Source organism: Delphinapterus leucas, chromosome X, assembly GCF_059928025.1.
Source record: "Delphinapterus leucas isolate spDelLeu-1000000601 "Yukka" chromosome X, BTC_Dleu_Yukka2, whole genome shotgun sequence".
Taxonomy (NCBI): domain Eukaryota; kingdom Metazoa; phylum Chordata; class Mammalia; order Artiodactyla; family Monodontidae; genus Delphinapterus; species Delphinapterus leucas.
Window position 1 is genome coordinate 61019203 of NC_143150.1, and position 18349 is coordinate 61037551.

At 35.7% G+C, this 18349-nt stretch overlaps 1 pseudogene; it reads right to left on the minus strand.

Annotated features, from left to right (window-relative positions):
• Positions 1-8833: 8833 nt before the first annotated feature.
• LOC111178170 (transmembrane emp24 domain-containing protein 7 pseudogene) lies at positions 8834-9535 on the minus strand (annotated as a pseudogene).
• Positions 9536-18349: the final 8814 nt, after the last annotated feature.

Consider the following 18349-nt stretch of genomic DNA (forward strand, 5'->3'; position numbering starts at 1 on the left):
ATGACATTACTACTAGCCTTACAAAAATAGAAAGAAAATACTATGAGCATTTGAAAGTCAACAAGTTAAATAAACAAGATGAAATGGGAAAATTTCTAGGAGGTCACAAACTACTGAAACTGACTCAAGAGGAAATAAAAATATGAATATATCTATACCAAATAGAGATTGAATAAGTAATAAAAAAACTTTCCATTAAAAAACTGCAGAAGAAGATGGCTCACTAGTGAATTCTACCAAGCAGTTAAAGAATTAACAACAATCATTCACAAAATCTTCCAAAAACTAGAATAGAGACTAGCTTCCAATCCATTTTATGAGAATAATATTACCCTGATACCAAAACCAGACAAAGACATCATAAGGAAAAAAATACAGATCATATCTCTTATGAATAGAGATGAAAAAATTCCTCAACAAAATGTTAACAAGTCAAATCCAACAACATATAAAAAAAGAACATATACCATAACAAAATGGGATTTATCACAGGTATGCAAGGTTGAGTAAATATATGAAAATCAATCAATGTAATATACAATAATCATAGAATAAAGGACAAAGGACACAATGATCATCTCAATAGATACATAAAATACACTTGTCAAAAATTCAACACCTATTATGGTAAACACTCATCAAACCAGTAATAGAAGGGAACTATTGATAAAGGAAAAAAGGCATCTATGAAAAACCCACAGCTAACATAATACTTAATGTGAAAGAGTGAAAACTTTCCCCCTAAGATTAGGAAAAGGCACATATGTCCCCTCTTGCCAATTTTATTAAACATTGAACTGGAGATTCTAGCCATTGCAGTTAGGCAAGCAAAAAATAAATTGATTAAAATAAATTTTAAAATTTGCATCCAAATTGTAAATTAAGAAGTAGAAGTATCTTTATTTTCATATGGCATGATCTTTATGTAGATCACACACACACAAACCTATTATAATGAAAGTATTTCAGCAAGTTTTCAGGATACAAGATCAATATAAAAGAAGCAATTGTATTTCTATAACATTTGCAATAAACAATATGAAATTTAAATTGAGGAAACTATTACATTTATAATAAGAACAAAAGAATAAAATGCTTAGGAAAACTGTAAAACTCTTAGAAAAAAGTTGGCCTAATTATTTGTGACAGTGGGTTATACAATGATATTTTAGATATGACAACAAAAGTTAAAACAATGAAGAACGATATAAATAAATGACTACATAAAATTCAAATATGTTTTTGCTTAAAATGACATTTTGATGAAAGTGAAAAGACAGCCTACAGTATGGGAGAAAATATTTGTAAACCATATATCTGATAAGCGTCTGGTATACAGACTATATAACAAACTCTTACAACTCAGCAGTAAAAAGACAGCATAATTTAAACATGAAGGGTCTGAACAAACATTTTTCCAAATAAGATCTACAAATGTCCAGGAAGCACATGAAAAGATACCGAATATCATAAGTCATTAGGAAAACACAAATCAATACCATGATAAAATACTTCAAACCTACTAGGATGGCTGAAATGAAAACAGAAAAATTAAAACAGAAAATACGTTTTGGCAAGGATTCAGAAGAATAGGAGCTCTCATATATTTTTGGTGGGAATGTACAGTGATGCAGCCACTGTGAAAACCACTTTAGTGTTTCCTTCAAAAGTCAAATAGAGTTACAATATGGCCCAGCAATTTCATCTGTAGGGATATACACAAGAGAATTGAACACTTATGTCCACACCAAAACTTATACATGAATGTACATAGCATTATTATTCACAATAGTAAGCAAGTGAAATAACCCAAATATCTATCAACAGATGAATAGATAAATAAAATGTGGTATATCCATACAAATGAATATTACATAGCCATAAAAAGGAATGAAGTACAGATGCATGCTACAACATAGTTGAAACTTGAAAACATTATGCTAAGTAAAAGAACCTAGGCACAAAAGACTATATTTTATTATTCCATTTGTATGCAATGTCCAGAATAGGCAAATTCATTGAGACAGAAAGTAGATTATTAGTTGCCAGGGGATAGAGAAATAAAGAATGGGGAGCTACTGATAATGCGTACAGAGTTTCTTTTGGGGGTGATGAAAATGTCTGGAATTATATAGTAGTAATTGTACAATTTTGTGAATTGTATGCTTTAAAGTGTAGATTTTATGGTATGTGAATTATGTCTCAATAGTAAAAAAAAGTACATGTGTTGGAAACAAGTGTCAGCTTATGCTTAAGAGCCATTATTATATTATAATCAAAGCAAGAAAGCCTTTAATATCTCTTCCCAAAGGGTATATATATATATATATATTTATAATTTATGCCCTTATCTACTTTCATATTTCATAGAAAGTTTGAAATGATTTACAATAATGACACATATTATAATGAACATTTAAGACTAAATTTAAGGGACTGAAAACATAAAGAAGAATGGGATTTTTTGGCTATTTTGCATCGGTTTGAGTTCTGAGATTTCTAGCAACCAAGACACAAAAGGAAATATTAAAGGCTATTATAGTTATTATGTTCAATACAAAAAATCATACCACTCATTAAAAGTGAGAAAATATCTCCTGGGTCCTCCTAAGACAAATAATGGATCCTTATATTAGGATCATAGAGTGTTACAATAAATAGCTCATGTAATGGAGATTTTCAATTGAGTTGCAAAATTTTTCAAGTAACTATTTTTTTGCATTGATCATTGATAAAAACAGTTTTAATGGGTGAAATCAGATCAGCACATGAGTATGTATTAGGCAGAAAAACAGTTGAATTGGGAAGTTCGGTTTGTATAGAAAGTGTCAGGTTGGGTATCGTGTGTATACAGCTGGGACCCAGGCTGGGAATGCTGGTCAGTTTGTTCTGCCAGGTCCACTAGAGCCTTGAAGCATTGGTCTCCTATTTATTCATGGCATGAATGGTGTGCCAGGGAGAGTAAGGCTTTCAGCAAACAGGCCCCCTGCCTTTGCGAGGTGTCAGTTACAAGCTCCAAGTCTGTTATAAAGAGAGACGACAGGGGAACCACTTCTCTCCCAGAAACCCTCTTAGTTCTGATAATTAGTAAAGCAAGGGAGCTAGAAAGACCTGCCTATGAGGAAAACTGAGTCCTTTGAAGTTTGTCTTGCGGGGAGGAGAGGTCGTTGAATCCAGGTTACTTTGATTCTTCCTTACAGTTAAATTAATATCACTAAAGGGACCTTCCCACTGACTTTCTGAAGTAGCCTCCCACTGACTTCCTTCTCCTGCAACAAGCTGAGCTATTTTTTCCCCTGAGTAACATCTAGATGTTGGATAAAAAGAATTTGTGCACAGATAACTTCATCTGGAGACTGATTGCTCCTAAAAATCGAAATAACCACATGGTTCCAGAAGTTATCTGGAGTGGTTACTGAGGAAGACTTAATAGTTTATTGAGAACTAGGCTTGGCCCATCATTCTCCCAAAATTACCCAGCTTGGTGGGTTATAGTGGAAAGCCGATAGCCTTTTCTAGTGAGCTGACATGAATAGCAAAACTTTCTTCTGGGACTGGAATGGGAGCTCTGTTTTGTAACTCCTAGAAGGGTCTTTGCAAAGTTGATAAAAGAAAAAAATACTCCTGAGTTGTTTTTTTTTTAATGTCTGAATAGATATGCATTTTCTACTTATATATGCATACCCAGCTGAATATAAACAACTATCAAACTTTAACCAGTTGCATACAGACTATAAAAGCCTGTATTATTTTTACAACAGGTAACAGTGGTGATTTCAAAAACTTTAATATACCTCAATAATTTCATCAAAAGTTATTCGTGGGTGGTGTTAGAGGTTTATATGCAAGTTGGTCTCATTCTGCTGCTTGTATTCCTAGTGATACTGTCATCAATAAGTGGTCATTGACATCCATGAAGAAGATTTCATCCCAGGTGTTGTTCTTCAATGGCTGACAAGGTGTCATTTTCATGTGAAAATTCTCTAAAAGTCAAGTTGACATGTGAACCAGGAGTAGCTATCTGAAAACCCTCCTTCGTGCATCTCTCTTCTCTTGCTCATCACATTGTACATGTGAATACAAGGCTCTGACCCCTTTTTTTTCTCAGAATTGAAAAATGCAGTGAGGAACTTGGAAAGACGAGATCATCTCTCCCATTGAGACAACAAACAGGCTTGGTTCGTACTTCAAAGAAACTGAAATAAATTTCACAACCTCAGCATTCCTCTCCTGTAAGACAACCCAGTGTATGTGCAGACTCCAATGGGCCCTCTGTGTCACCCCCGAGAGCCTCAGGGACAAAGGGAACCAATACAAACAGGCTAACTTTCCTTGAAGAGAGTAATCAAGACACAGGTCCAACAGCTTTGGTGATGGAAAAGTGGCTTTCTGGAAGAGGTAGAACAGTAGTGGCCAGGCTGGGTGGAAAGACAGAAAAGCATCTGGAATCCAGTAATGAAAACTCTTCCCCTAGACATTTGCAAGAAGAGGGAACAAGGATCCCTGCTGTCTTACTTCTTTTTTTTTTTTTAACATCTTTATTGGAATAAAATTTCTTTACAATGGTGTGATAGTTCCTGCTTTATAACAAAGTGAATCAGTTATACATATACATATCTCTTCCTTCTGGCATCTCCCTCCCTCCCACCCTCCCTATCCCACCCCTCTAGGTGGTCACAAAGCACTGAGCTGATCTCCCTGTGCTATGCAGCTGCTTCCCACTAGCTAAATATTTTACGTTTGGTATTGTATATATGTCCATGCCACTCTCTCACTTTGTCCCAGCTTACCCTTCCCCCTCCCCATGTCCTCAAGTCCATTCTCTAGAAGGTCTGCATCTTTATTTCCATCTTGTGCCTAGGTTCTTCATGACCATTTTTTTAAAATTCCACATATATGTGTTAGCATACGGTATTTGTTTTTCTCTTTCTGACTTATTTCATTTTGTATGACAGTCTCTAGGTCCATCCACCTCACTACAAATAACTCAGTTTTGTTCCTTTTTATGGCTGAGTAATATTCCAATGTATATATGTGCCACATCTTCTTTATCCATTCATCTGTTGATGGGCATTTAGGTTGCTTCCATGTCATGGCTATTGCAAATAGAACTGCAATGAATATTTTGTACATGATTCTTTTTGAATTATGGTTTTCTCAGGGTATATGCCCAGTAGTGGGATTGCTGGGTCGTATGGTAGTTCTATTTTTATTTTTTTAAGGAGCCTCCATACTGTTCTCCATAGTGGCTGTATCAATTTACATTCCCACCAACAGGGCAAGAGGGTTCCCTTTTCCCATACCCTCTCCAGGATTTATTGTTTGTACATTTTTTGATGATGGCCATTCTGACTGGTGTGAGATGATATCTCATAGTAGTTTTGATTTGCATTTCTCTAATGATTAATGATGTTGAGCATTCTTTCATGTGTCTGTTGGCAATCTGTATATCTTCTTTGGATAAATGTCTATTTAAGTCTTCTGCTCATTTTTGGATTGCGTTGTTTGCTTTTTAAATGTTGAGCTGTGTGAGCTGCTTGTAAATTTTGGAGATTAATCCGTTTTCAGTTGCTCCATTTGCAAATATTTTCTCCCATTCTGAGGGTTGTCTTTTTGTCTTGTTTATTGTTTCCTTTGCTGTGCAAAAGCTTTTAAGCTTCATTAGGTCCCATTTGTTTATTTTTGTTTTTATTTCCATTTCTCTAGGAGGTGGGTCAAAAAGGATCTTGCTGTGATTTATGTCATAAAGAGTTCTGCCTATGTTTTCCTCTAAGAGTTTGATGGTGTCTAGCCTTACATTTAGGTCTTTAATCCATTTTGAGTTTATTTTTGTGTATGGTGTTATAGAGTGTTCTAATTTCATTGTTTTACATGTAGCTGCCCAGTTTTACCAGCACCACTTATTGAAGAGGCTGTCTTAAGGCTCATCAGTAAGTGTATCAGTAGTTATGTCAGTTTGCTTTTCCTTAATTTCTCAACCTTATACAACCCTTACTTTTTTAATGTCACTTTATACACAGTGGACATTATGTGGAGTTTTTAAATACCTACGTTTTTGCTATCCAATCTTAAAATTATTTTCTTTTACCTGGAACATTTACTCTATAATATAATAAATTAGTAATAAATTTGAAAAAGAAAGTTATTTTTGGTAATAACCTAATATCATGATGTTTTGATAGAAACAGATTAAATAAGTGCATTATCTATGCCAATCTCAGCACAGTGATGATACCCAACTCTGCTTAATTAAGGTGTAAGTATCTCAACACAGTGGAGCAGACAGGCAACCAGCAAAGGACATTTAATATATGCCCATGCTTATCAATCCTGTTAACATAAGTGTTTAAAATTTTCAAATCTAAATATAGAGGGGCATTTATAAAGTTGCAGAATACAATATAAGAATTATAATTATATACAGTCCTGTTTGCGGACAACTTGCTTTAGCTGGCATATGTAGTGGGATTTTCAGTGGAGTATTAATAATGGTAACAATGAAAATAAACTGTTTGTTTTAATAGTCTTTACAGTATAAGAGTGATGGAAAACAGCAGGTAAACATTTGTTCATCTTTATTGCCGTAAACACACACACACACACACACACACACACACACACACATCTTCAGCAAGACTGAAGTGCTTGTGGTAGGCTAAATAATGGTCCCCAAACGTTATCCACTTCCTAATCTCTGGAACCTGTGAATATTACTTTATATAGCAAAAAGGACATATAGATGTGATTAAGGATCATGAGTTGAGGGGATTATCGTGGACTATCTGGGTGGGCCCGAGATAATCCCAAGAGTCTATGAGAAGGATTCAGAAGGAGGTTTGAGTACAAGAGAGGAGAAAGCAATGTGACCACAGAAACAGAGATTGGGATAATGCAGCCAGCAAAAGGGGCAAGGAACAGACTCACCCTAAAGCTGCCAGACAGCTGACCCAGATGACACCTTACTTTACCCTCATTAACACTCATTTATTTACTTCTTCCCTTTAGAACTATAAGAGAATAAACTTGTATTGTTTTAAGTCACTAAGTTTATGGTAATTTTTTATAGCTTCAACAGGAAACTGATAGGGACTCAAGGTCACAGTGCCTATATTGCTACTTGCCCTTCAATCTTTTAACTTCAAATTCTAACTTCTGCAGTATCCATCACACCAGGCACTTGACACAAAGCAAGTTGATATAAGAACCCTAATAGATAAATCTGCACAACTTTAAAATTCACTTCTAATCCATTGGTAAGTATTGTTTAAGGAATAGCTATTTGGTCTTCAAAAATTTTAGAATTAAAGGGTTGAAAACATGTTCATCCCTTGATACATTTTACTGTTTGAAATTAGGAAGCAGAGCAACTTGAATTTGTTTTGCTCATACATGCTGAAGCGTATACACTTTTAAAGACAGCTTAGAATTAAGAGTTAACTTCTAATAAGTAGTGGTAAGAGCTATCCAACCAGTTTTCTATGGTACCACATATCAAAGTCTCTACAATATGACAGTCTTATTTAGCACTCAGCATTTTAGGGTGAGGGAGAGAGGCATGGCAAAAAGCAGTTGCAAATTATTTTTTAACAGCAGAAAAGCTTTAAAGACCTATACAGTTTGTCATCATCTCATATTCTATTCCAGAATACTTGGAACAAAGTCTTATTTCAATCAGCTCAATCTATACAAGTTATAAAATGCAAAAACAGTCCAAACCCTATAGTGTACAGAATATGCACTATTTAACACTCATTAAATGAAATACAGTCAATGAAGATTATCAAATAAGAAGCACACACAGCATTCTAAATTTTTAAATCACCTTAGGGTCACTAACCGGAGATTGTACAAATAGCATGTGCAAGACAAAAAAAAAAGAAAAAACAAAGAAAAAAACAAAGAAACAAACTTCTCAGTGCGTCACACCAATCAGGATAAAATGTATGGCATTTTTATGATACTAATATTACATTACAACTGTCAATTTTAACTGGGAATGACAAAGAAGTGAAATTCGTATAAGAGCAAGAACCAGCCAATTAAAATGCTAAAATAAAACAGATCACCTGCTTTCTTTGGAAAAAACACTGACAATGTAATGTGTGCAGGTAGTTCACTAAATTTTTTCTCATTTATTTGCCCCCTAATAGAAGTGCCTTAACTTTTTTCCTGTAAATATTCTACCTGTTTTAACAGTCTGATCTTAAGGCTTGTGTAAACGTTAATTTGTTATTGAAACATACTATTTTTTGTTTGATAAGATTGTCTTTGTGAATAAAAAACATATCTGGTTATAAACCATAGAATAAAGCCCCCAAAAGAAAAATGTGACATTTTCTAAGCTAGTGAGAAATAAATTAAACCATGATGTATCAGTTTAAAATTATATCAATATTAAATGATATTTCTATGTTCGATTTTTTCCCATAAAATTAAACAGTGCAGAATAGGGCTTGGGCTACAATTAATCACTTTTGATTTTCTTAAAAACAAAATTTTATTTGCTATAAACAGTTAAAAGGCAATTATCTTCCTTCACAACACACGTAGACATTAAATGTAAGGTTTTAAAAATATCCACAACCTAAAAGAAAAGTACTTTTAAATGGCTAAAAGGAATCAAAATACCAAAGTTTAGTGTACAGAAGAGTAGATATAAACAACACCAACATCATTGGTGTTGAATTTTGAATAGATCACAATAAGTTCCAAAGTTTTTCTACCTGTACAAATAAAAAAAGGTGTCCTTTCCAAAGTTTGAGGCTATGCACTGCACATCACCCCCCAACAAGTGTATGAATAAGGTTTTAAAAATGTTGCCAGTATTAAGTTCTTCTGTACCTAAAATTAGAGGACAGCAATAGTATAGTGATTAGGGTGCATGAATTCTCAAAACGTAGTTATGATCCAACATTAGTTATGGTGGTTATTTTAACTGAAAAAGACTTCTCAGAAGAAATACCAGCCCTATGCTAACCACCAGAAGAATGCGGGCTTCTACTGACCAAGCCACTCTTATATTTAGATCCTTGGCTGGCTTAGGCCTTGAGCTTCTCTCAAACGGAAATGAGTCTGAAAGTTGATGACAGACTTCAGAGTTACATGAATTGAAACACAGGCAGATTCCATCTGGGTAAGAGCCCTGACTCAGTTCTCACTAGGAAACAAAGGTGGGCCTTCTCCAACTTCAAAATTAAAATATACGATTTTATGTATTTTATGTGTGAAAGCAGAATATTCATTGCTGACACAAAATTTGTATGTCCCAGTTATGAAGCCTGTTTCTTCATCTTTTTGTATAACATATTGCCATCAGGGCCATCAGATCGACAATTTACATCATAGTGACTGCCAGTAGTCGCCTGGAACTCGAGGGTGTACTTGGTGACAGGCGTAATGTCCTAGTAGAAGCACTGCTAGGCATAGTTGGGCAGTTTGAATCTGATCTCAGTGCCACCAGGTGGGCACCATTAGCAGCAGTGGCCCAGTGACCTGCAGCGTCCGCCCAGCTCTGCGCTGACACCATCCGCGGCATCTGGAGATGCTGTGGTGGTTGCCTCTACAGAGCTGTGGAGAGACTAGGGTCAGGTCTGCACCGACTCAGGGCATGCACTGCAGAGTCTCTCTGAGCCTAGGAGAGATTAATGATGAGCAGTGATCCTCTGGGTGTGGGTGAGGGTTGCTGAACAACCAGGGCCTAGTGCTGGGAACGATCCGGGAAACAAGACTCCTGAGTTTTTAAAATGGATAATGTCCCCAAATTTATGCTGACAATATGTACTCCATTTAAGAACTTAAAGGAAAACCATTTGTCAGTGAAGTCTGCTGAAACACAGAATACTGCAAGGGATTATATATAAATTGTTAAAAAATAAACACGGAACATTTTAAAAAATAGGTCACAAATTCAAATCCAATCACTTATAATATACTGGAAATGAAATAGCACAGCTTTGAATCCAAAGTGGTTGGGTTTGAATCCAAGCTACATATAACTTTACCCTTATACCCACAGTGTCTTTGTAAAATGAAAACAATAACATCTACCTTGTAGAGCTGTTTTGAAGATTAAATATGAAGTGCTTATAATATTATCTGGTACTCAATATATGGCAATTATTAATATTACTAGAAGATGAAAAGATTAAGTTGTTACTGCAACCAGGTAAAGTACAGAAAATTCCATATACAAACAGACACATCCACAATTGTCAAATGAACTTTCTGGTCTTGGCTAGAGCATATTTGCAAGGAAACTTATCAGAGGGCAACATTGCAATGTGAAGCTTAAGATTAAGTCCAGAAAACTCTCAACAACTTTAAACTACTTCAATTATTTGCTGTCCTCCCTACCCAGCACCAAGAAGCCAGACAAATCAACTCCAACAATGTTCTTTCTGGTGCTTTCTGCAGGAGTGTACATAGAGAGAAGCAAGAGAAGTCAATGTGTGTTCTGACTATTGAGTGATAGATTGGAATTCACCAACTTGCTCAATATCCTTTGACCTGTATTCTCCCTTTCAGGAATGTTCTTAGATAAATAGTTTGTCATCAAACTTTGTCCTACACCCTAAATTGCCTTCAACCCACTCCAAACTTCTCCTTCCCAAGTCTATTCAGCTTAAAGGTTTACTAACAATTTCGGTGGTTGCTGATTAGGAACGTAAAGTGTGACCTCCCTGAAGTATTTGCATTTCTACAGTGGACAATATAAGACCCTCTTACACACACACACACACACACACACACACACAAACATACACACCTACAAAATTTCAACATTTAACAGAATGATATTATACTAATGAAATGGCATATAATATGTATGGGTATATGAAATTTTATAGATATGTCTACTTGCATTTCTGCTTTATAAATATACCTGATATTTGCATTATTGCTTAGAAATGTACCTGAATTTTGATAGAAAAAAAAATTTCTAACTTGAGTGCTGTCTCAAAGAATCTCCCCTGAATAACTCAGAAGTCATTTAATCTATAGTAATGTCAATGTTTTGCTGTCAAATATATCCCTTCCCCCTCTCCTTATCCTTAAGGAGCAGCTGGGGCTCAAATTGCACACTTGCTGGCTGACTGGAATTTTGCTGTTAAAAAATTTCATGCCCCCATGCATGGATTACACATGGGCCGGAGAAGAACATAGCCATGAGAATGCCATTCCCAAAACAGGCAGCACCTTGGGTCTGTTGTAGCATTTGTCCATTTTCATTTGTTCTTCATAACGCTATGTTTTTTGTCATTCACATACAACTTAAGTAACTGTCCAGAGTGATTTGGCATTGATAATACAAACCATTTCTCGACCTGCTTTAATATAGTTGTTTTTTTATCCCTTTATAGAATTAGATTCATTGTTAATTTTTGCTGAAAAATAAAATGGTAGTGTTAATTTTTAGAAACATACTAATTAGTTCTGCCTTGAGTTACCTCAAGGTGTATTTATGTGTGTGTGTGCATATACACATGTTGTGTACATACTTCTAGATAGGTTGAAAACTTAGGCTTCCATATAATTATGAATTGTTAAACTGACTGTATTAGTTTGCTAGGGTTTCTGTAACAAAGTACCATAAATTGGGTGGCTTAAACAACAATTTATTGTATCAACAGTTCTGGAGATTAGAAGTCTGAACACAAGGTGTCAGCAGGGTTGGTTCCTTCTGAAGGATGTGAGGGAAGAATCTGTTCCATGCCTCTCTCCTTGGCTTATAGATGGATGTTTATATGTCCACATAATGTTCTCCCTGTGTATTTAATCCTGTCTCCAAATTTCACCTTTTTATAAGGACACAAGTCATATTAGATTGGGGTCAACTGCAATGGCCTCATTTTAACATGGTAAAGACCTATCTCTGAATAAAGTTATATTATGAGGAACTGCAGGTTAGGACTTGAACATATAAATTTTAGCGGAATACAGTTTGGCCCATAACATTGAGTGAGATCTTCTTTTCAAAGATTATTTCAATGTCTTTAAGCAAAATTGAAAAAACATTTAGCCAGATTATTTAAGTATGAGTTCCATTTTTACTTTTAGGAGGTAGAGATTATGAGCTCAGTCGCCTGATCAGTGTTTTGAATACAATAAATATTCAATAAATATTTGGAGAAGGAATGAAAGCATCATAGTCCAGGAGAGGTAAATGGTGACATCGTAAGCTTCCTTGATTTGCTTTATTTTTTTTTGAACCTGAGGGTATGGGTTGTTGATAGTCTGCTATGGGGGTTTAAGATAAGAATCATATTCAATTACCAAAACTCCTATTTGGAATCATTTTTCCACAGAGTTTCCTAGTGTAAGGCTTAGAACAAGAAGTTCAACAGTTTCCCTGGACTTATGGGTAAATTGGGTTTTGAAATGCTTTATTTTAGCGTCTTTCTTTGTTTTGTCTTTGACTGAAAGTCAATGTAGGAGGGTCTTGAGACTTATGGAGAAAAGGTTGGCAATTTGGCTGAAAAACTGAGGCAGCCAATTTTTGATTCCTGATTTTGCAAATAGTAGACGGAGGCACTGCTCTAATATTTATGAGCCAGGAACAATTTGAAGATAGAAGCTCACATTCAACCCATTAAATTTTAATTTTGACTGAGAGCAAAGCCAAGTGGTCATTCACTCCTCCCTATGAAATACTTTAAAGTTACTCAATCAATCCAAAGGAAATGGGAGTACAGTGATCCCTTCTACTATAGCCTCTCCTTGCCTGCTTGCTAAAATATGGAATATCCTTTGGAAAGTATGAGGGTTGTGTGTTTGCCTGCAGATCTAGTCTATGTCTTCTAAAGAGAAAACGCTCTTCTCTAAGATCTGCTTTCATCTGAAGTGGAACTATTATATCACTAACATTAATATATATATACATATTTATTTTATATTTTTATTAATTAATTAATTAAATTTATTTATTTTTGGCCATGTTGGGTCTTTGCTGCTGTGTGCGAGCTTTCTCTAGTTGCAGCGAGTGAGGACTACTCTTCGTTGTGGTGTATGGGCTTCTCATTGCAGTGGCTTCTCTTGTTGCAGAGCACAGGCTCTAGGCGCATGGGCTTCAGTAGTTGTGGCATTGGGCTCAGCAGTTGTGGTTTGCAGGCTCTAGAGTGAAGGCTCAGTAGTTGTGGCGCATGGCCTTAGTTGTTCCGTGGCATGTGGGATCTTCCCGGACCAGAGATCGAACCTGTGTCTCCTGCATTTGTAGGCAGATTCTTAACCACTGCACAACCAGGGAAGCCCTATATTTTTATTTTAATATTCAGACATTCATGTGTTTTCCAAAACCCTCCAAATCTTCCTCTGCATTCTCATGTTTCTGTCATTCAAGATGATTATTGTCAGGCAGTTTTTTAGACTAAGCAAATTAAAGAAAGTAGTATTGGTGGTGGTGGTACATGCATGTTAGAAGAACATGCTTATTTGACATTAAACTTTTAAATAACTTCTCGATTTGAAATAAGACTTTAAAACAAAGAACCAAAAATGTTAAGTCTAACTCAATATGACCCTTTCATTAGAATCCCTTAAAACTCTTAAGAAAGTTTGTGGGTACAGGCCAAATTAAAATTTTCCTTATGCTGTATTTGCTGCTTAAAGTTAGAATAACAAGTCTGATGAAATGGCCTACCTAGCATATTTATATATAATACTTGGATGTCACATGCTGCTCCCACCTCACTAACCTAGTACAAAATGGGATTGCAGGGGCTTCCCTGTTGGCGCAGTGGTTGAGAGTCTGCCTGCCAATGCAGGGGACACGGGTTCGTGCCCCGGTCCGGGAAGATCCCATGTGCCGCGGAGCCGCTGGGCCTGCGCGTCCGGAGCCTGTGCTCCGCAGCGGGAGAGGCCACAGCAGTGAGAGGCCCACGTACCGCAAAAAAAAAAAAAAAAAAAATGGGATTGCACCTGGCTCTATTTAGAGGTGGAAAGGCAGCCTTGTATGAAAGTTTTAGAAACTTGTCTGACAGCCTGAATTTTTATGCACCCACATTCTTCTGTGGAAACACAGAGACAGGGAAATAGGCAAAATCCCATTTATTTTTTCCAGTAAAACTCTGCTTTATGAGCATGTGTTAGCAATAACAATAGCTAACATGTATATGGCACTCACTATGTGTCAGCAGAGCCACCATACTGTCCAAATCAAGGAATTACCATTCACACTGCATTCTATGTAAATGACATCCACTGGAGTTATACAATGCGGAGGTACTGAATTTTAGGCTCTGTTCTAAGCACTTTACATATATTACCATAATATAATACTCATAACAGCTCTAGGAGCTAAGTACTATTATGTCGACTCAACAAATGCAGAAACTGAGGTACAGAGTACGTAAATACTTTGTTCATGGCCACATAGTAAGTGACAGAAAGTAGATTCAAACTCAGACAATCTAATTGTAGAATCCATGGTTTTAACCACTACACATACTGCCTCTATGAAGCTTAGAAAGAGTATATGGCTTTGGAAATGAAGAGATAGCAGTGACTGAATAAAGAATGTCTGAATGCAGTTAGCATGCAAACTGCATACTTGAAAAGTTCTTCACATTTGCTAAACATGAGCTACAAATTTGATTCTGAACTTTTAAACTTTCAGTGCAAAGAAGGAAACCTTATCAGTTGCATGATTCACATTATCTAAATGGAAAATATAGAAGCAGAGTTATTGCTACTGAGATCAGAAAACTATTGCTACGAAGATCAGAAAACTAGTCTTTTTATGAGCAGTCTTGAAGAGTATGTTGTGAGCGATATCATCAACAGCACCTCCATAGTAAACACAGTAACATGTTTCTTAAGGCCTATTTCTATTAATATTGCTTACTGTAAATTGATGCCATAAAGCCAAAGTGATCTTCCCTCTAAATTATTATTGAGATATACTTGGTCAAAATAAAGTAACCCTGTAGTCCATATTCACGTTTCTCTGGTGGTCTTGCTTAAGCCAACAATGGACTACAAAACATCCAAGGAAAACAAAGGGACTTCTCTGTAAGTATAAGCTCTTTCCATTCAGAATTTGAAAATGTTGAGCAACACTAAGTTCCAGGTTATACTTTGTGATGAGAAACTGATATGCAGGTAAAACATGTATATTAAATGCAGGTCCACCTGCTTTAAAAGTTGATGACCACGTTGTCATGGACCAGTGCTGCTACCAAGAATTCTGAGTGTGTAATTCAAGGAGAATCAGTGCAGTGTCAGTTAAGGTTAAGCATCTGAACTTTTGAGCAACTCATACCTGATCCCAAGCCACTTAGTTACTATGTGACCTGGGATAAGCTACCAATCTCTTAAAATTTCCTTCTTCACTGGTAAAATAAAGATAAAAATACCTATCAATACCTACCATTAAGTACTTAAAATTGTAGGGATATAAATATTTTTGTGTCAGAAATATATGATTATTGATTATTTTTTCAATATTCTGCACAAACTTTATATATAACAGGTAGAATCAGGCTTAGGAAAAATAGAAAAAAAGAACATTACCTTCAGTTCCCCACCTCCTTCTTTCTAGTCCTATTTATAGTAATCCTCCTTGCTTCTACGAGGAAAAAGCAGAACAAAACTCATTAATACTGAGGCATTAGTGAGTAAGTGTGGCAGTATAGAAGATAGATATTTCTTTAGTCCAACAGACACACCCTCAATCTCTGACACTTACTTTTGTTTCGTAAGCCCCAAATTTCTCATTTAGTAAACAAAGGCAATAAATCCTACCCCACAGGTTTGTTGAAAGGATGGGAGGTAACCAATGTGAAAGTATTAATACAGTGGGGCCACATATAAGGTGTTCAATAAATGGTAGTTATTACTGGTATTGTTATTACGCTGTTATAATATTTAGCCTTGGAGACATGAACTTTAGACACAGCTGTTATCCTAACTCATGGTGTGTCCTTGGGTGATATATAAATGTACTTGATAAATTAAAAATAATTATTTAAATAGTAGTAGTAGTAGGTAAGATGTAGTATGTAATAGTAGTAATATTTGTATACATTCATTTTTTAATATTCTTTTCCATTATGGTTTATCACAGGTTATTCAATATAGCTCCCTGTGCTATACATTAGGACCTTGTTGTTTATCAATTCTAAATGTAAAAATTTGCATCAACCAATACCAAATTCCCAAACCATCTCTCCCCCTCCTCCTCTCCCCCTTGGCAACCACAAGTTTGTTCTCTATGTCTATGAGTCTGTTTCTGTTTTGTAGATAGGTTCATTTGTGTCATATTTTAGATACCATATATAAGTGGTATCATATGATATTTGTCCTCTTTCTGACTTTTGCATCCATGTTGCTGTAAATGGCATTATTTCATTCTTTATTATGGCTGAGTAGTATTCCATCATATATATGTACCACATCTTCTTTATCCATTCATCTGTCAATGGACATTTAGGTTATTTCAATGTTTTGGCTATTGTGAACAGTGCTGCTATAAAAATAGGATTGCATATATCTTTTTGAATTATAGTTTTTTTCTATATATATTCCCAGGAATGGGATTGCTGGAACATATAGTAATTCCATTTTTAGTTTTCTGAGGAAACTCTATACTGTTTTCCATAGTGGCTGTACCAACTTACATTCCCACCAACAGTGTAGGAGAGTTCCCTCTCCTCCATATCCTCTTCAGCATTTTCTATTTGTAGACTTCTTAATAATGGCCATTCTGACCCGTGTGAGGTGGTACCTCATTGTAGATTTGATTTACATTTCTCTAATAATTAGTGATGTTGAGCATCTTTTCACGTGCCTACCGGCCATCTGTATGTTTCCTTTGGAGACATGTATTAAGATCTTCTGCCTATTTTTCGATTGGGTTATTTGTTTTTTTGTTGTTGAGTTGTATGAGTTATTTGTATATTTTGGAGATTAAGCCCTTGTGTGTCACCATATTTGCAAATATTTTCTCCCATTCGATAGGTTGTCTTTTAATTTTTTAAAATTGTTTCCTTTGCTGTGCAGAAGCTGGTAAATTTGAGCAGGTCCCCTTTGTTGACTTTTGTTTTCTTTTTATTCCCTTGGGAGACTGACCTAAGAAAACATTGGTACTATCTATGTCAGAGAATATTTTGCCTATGTTCTCTTCTAGGAGTTTTATGGTGTCTTGGCTTATGTTTAAGTCTTTAAGCAATTTGAGTTTACTTTTATGCATGGTGTGAGGCTCTGTTCTAACTTCATTGATTTACATACAGCTGTCAAACTTTCCCAGCACCACTTGCTGAAGAGATTATCTTTTTCCCATTTTATATTCTTGCTTCCTTTGTCAAAGATTAATTGACCATAGGTGTGTGGGTTTATTTTGGGGCTCTCTATTGTGTTCCATTGATCTATATGTCTGTTTTTGTACAAATATCACACTGTTGATTACTGTAGCTCTGCACTATTGTCTGAAGTCTGGGTGAGTTATGCCTACTGCTTTTTTTCTTTTTTTCCTCAGTATTGCTCTAGCAATTCTGGGTCTTTTATTGTTCCATATAAATTTTTGGATTATTTGTTCTACTTCTGTGAAAAATTTCATGGGTAATTTGATAGGAATCACATTAAATTTGTAGATTTCTTTGGGAATTTTAGCCATTTTAACAATATTAATTCTTCCAATACAAGAACATGGGATACCTTTCCATTTCCTTGAATTCTGTTTTATTTCCTTTATTAATGTTTTATAGTTCTTAGTGTATAAGGCTTTCACCTCCTTGGTCAGTTTTATTCCTACATATTTTAATTTTGGGGGTGCAATTTTAAAAGGTATTGCTAATTTACATTCCCACCAACAGTGCAAGAGGGGTCCCTTTTCTCCACACCCTCTCCAGCATTTATTGTTTGTAGATATTTTTAAACTTCTTTACTGGAGTATAATTGCCTTACTTTTTTGTGTTAGTTTCTGCTGTATAACAAAATGAATCAGCTATACGTATATATATATCCCCATATCCCCTCCCTCTTGCATCTCCCTCCCACCCTCCCTATCCCACCCTTCTAGGTGGTCACAAAGCACTGAGCTGAGCTGATCTCCCTGTGCTATGCAGCTGCTTCCAACTAGCTATCTATATTATATTTGGTAGTGTATATACGTCCATGCCACTCTCTCACTTCGTCTCAGCTTACCCTTTGCCCTCCCCGTGTCCTCAAGTCCATTCTCTCTATCTGTGTCTTTATTCCTGTCCTGCCCCTAGATTCTTCAGAACCATTTTATATTTTTTAGATTCCATATATGTGTGTTAGCATACGGTATTTGTTTTTCTCTTTCTGAATTACTGTACTCTGTATGACAGACTCAAGGTCAACCCACCTCAATACAAATAACTCAATTTCATTT